Below are 3272 nucleotides of genomic sequence, written 5' to 3' on the forward strand. Positions count from 1 at the left end.
ATAAATCAATTCCTTTGTATGAGGAGCATGAAAACCTACACAGTCTTAATGTGAAAATATCGTTATAGATTACTGTTTGTAATGTTTATTATGACATTTATATATATATGTCTTTGTACACATTAAACGTTTCGACCCTTTATCGGGTCACCTTCAGTATGTTTACAATAAAAATTTTTTCAAATATTCTTTGTTGTATTGTCCCTATTTAACAGTTATTAAGTTCTTTATCGTATTGTCCCTAACTAACGGTTATTAAATTAAATGGTACTTAGTACTTTTAAATTTTTCAAAAGAAGAGCGGAATAGATTAATATTTCTATTTTGAAACCCGTATAAGTGTTACGCGAGGAGTAAACCGCTGATCAAAATTGTATGTACCAATGCCTACTAATGCCCAGTAATGCCCAAATAATGCCCAATTTTTATACCCACTAATATCCTAATGATGTTCATTAATGCTCTAGTAATGCCTATTAATGTCTTACCCTCGTTAATGCTCTAGTATATAATGCATAACTTTATATCGCTTATTATAATACACAATTCTCTTAAGTAATGCCCTGCAGTAATGCTCAGTAATGCCCCAAATTTGTATACCGCAATGCCCTCAACGGTTTACCCCTCGCTATATCCGGATATGATCTCCGATAGTTCGATTTATTGAACTATGGGATATGTACTAATATACATTGAATACGTGAGCGACCAGCAAGGACTTCAAAATGCAGAATGATGGAGAATCTAGCGAGGTTAGTAAATATAAAAAATTTTTAACCACATTTTAAATAAAATTAATTTATTAATACAAGAGGGCTTAATTAGAATCAACTAAATTAGTCCAAAAAGAGGGGCTACGAGTCGAAACTATATAGGTGTTCGTGCTATTATTAAAAACAATCTTGTCATATAATAAACAAACGTTTCGATCTTTATTAGGTTTTTCAATGTTAGAAGAAAAAGTAAACAGACTTTTAACCACATTTATTTTATATTTATTTTCGTTTATATTTTATTTTATTTTGTTTTAATATTTTCTTATGATTATTATAATTTCAGCTATGGCCATGCTATACTTACGAGATCTGCAAGACCATTTGTGCGAAAATCTAGACTCATGAATGTGTACAATGTTACCATCAAATCACTGATGAAAATTTATATTTTTTATGCAAAAAATGGTAAGTATTGAATAATAAAAAGTACGGAATTGAGTGAAAATTAAAATTTTATTTAACTCTCTGCTGTCCTTATTCACATTTACAGATGACGGTAACCTTCTACGCAGAAGTTTGGTCAACGGGGCCGCAGGCGGTAGCCGACAATTGCAGTTACAATGAAGGTGCTCAAAGTAGCGCTCCCTGGACGAATGAGAAAATTCGTCTGGAGGAGCAGCTTATATCATATGTTCGGTCTCTCTGTAGAATTTCAAACTTCCACTCGCAGAGTGAGGAATTCGTTGGAAAAAGATACTGTGGGAAGAAGTTTCCATAAAACATAGTAATACTAATTTCTTGTACATTATGACACATTTCTTATTCTTTGACATTAATTACACATTTTAATTAAATATTAATTATATGTTTTTTTCTATAGAAGTAATGTCAGTCAAAGAACTCAAGGAGCGGAAATCTGTCTGTGACTCTTTCAGGGCTTATTGTAGAAAGAAGTTGCCAAGTGAATCTACGACCTTACCACGTAGTTTGTGGGTTTATTACGAGAGCATGCAATTTCTTTTAGGTCTTCAACTACAAGGCTTGTACGTAATATATCATACAGCGTACAATATTTTAATAATTTTACAATATAGCAATAATATATCATACAGCGTACAATATTTTAATAATTTTACAATATAGCAATAATATTCAATATATATAAGTAATGTTGAATAAATATCGCTGCAATATTAAATATTCGTGAAAATCCGTAGCAGAAATATTTGCGATATTTCGGCAATATTACTGCAATATTATGTACTGTCTGATATCTTTTGTTACAGAACGACAACAAACGCATTGGACGATGAAGCTCTGACAGCGGATGATGAACTGTGGAGGCAGTGAATGATGAAAATTACGAACTGGACACCAACAATTCAACCGATAGCCAGTAACTTATCAAGTATATTTTATAGGTATTTCAATGGTAATAATGATGTGCATAAATGAAAAAATAATTATATACTTTAATTTTTGCAGGAAACAGTCTTCGGGAAGTGACGGGGACTTGATAATGATATTGAACTACAGGACTTAAATTAGCGGAAGTTTTGATGAAATCACGCATTTTCGATTAGCCTGATTGCGTAAACGTAGAAGTAACGAAATCCTCCACCATATCGGAACTCGCGCGCGAAGATTCTGTTACGCACTTCACGAGACTTTTGAAGAGCAACCTACGAGGAACCGAGGACGAAGATGAAACGAGATCATACGCCGTCTGTTTTCGAAAGTCTTCTCGACGCTAAACATGAACTTGCGAATAAACGCAAGCATAAATAAATAACTTTAATTTTAAATAAGTAATTTAATAGTAAAAGTAATTAATTTTATATGTAATTAATAAATAACATTTATAATAAGTAATTCAATGTTAGTGATTAAATATTTTTATAACCAGTAATTTTGTATAAATTCAAAAAATAAATTTTTACATTTTGTAAAATGTAATTTGTAATTCTGTATAAGTGACTTCAGCTTTCGTACATGCAGAACACTTCCAGCATGAAACCTAAGACTCTCGGAATTAATCTAGCAAATAATCTATGAACAATAATATTTATTTTAGGTATACAGAGGTTATTTTTTTATTTATATTTATTATGAATTATATTGTCACATAACTATATAAAGAGTCGCCAAATACAGTCAAGGCTTTGTATATAATTATTTTTATTCCAATAAAATATTGGCATAATGTAATTATATATATAAAATTCTAATTACATTTATTTCTCTCAGACAGACTGTGCGCGGTATACTGTCGGCCTTGCAACATAATCGTTTAACTAAAATCTGAAATGACAATAATCTTCACAATCTTGACAATACTCTTCATAAATTAACTTTGATCATCGATTTATATCGTATTATTTCATATAATTAAATCACTATCTTAATGATCCTCTTGCCACGATACTGCTCTTTTGTTATTAAAATAATCGCAAAATTCATCCCTAATTACCATGCACCTGCGAGCACTCGTGTTTGTGTAAGTGTATATCCATCTTCCATTATTCTTCGCCAAGAGCCAAGCCTGAACCTGTTTGA

General features: G+C 31.3%; 1 long non-coding RNA gene across 1 annotated transcript; it reads left to right on the forward strand.

The window, feature by feature from the left end:
• The first annotated feature begins 273 nt into the window (after window positions 1-273).
• On the forward strand, window positions 274-2484 carry LOC108727187 (uncharacterized). Its single transcript, XR_001936830.1, has 6 exons — window positions 274-752; window positions 1060-1181; window positions 1267-1500; window positions 1597-1759; window positions 2003-2112; window positions 2202-2484. It is a non-coding gene; the product is annotated as an uncharacterized lncRNA (long non-coding RNA).
• The last annotated feature ends 788 nt before the right edge of the window (window positions 2485-3272 follow it).

Source organism: Mycetomoellerius zeteki, unplaced genomic scaffold (genome assembly GCF_001594055.1).
Source record: "Mycetomoellerius zeteki isolate Tzet28-1 unplaced genomic scaffold, Tzet1.0 scaffold471, whole genome shotgun sequence".
Taxonomy (NCBI): Eukaryota; Metazoa; Arthropoda; class Insecta; order Hymenoptera; family Formicidae; genus Mycetomoellerius; species Mycetomoellerius zeteki.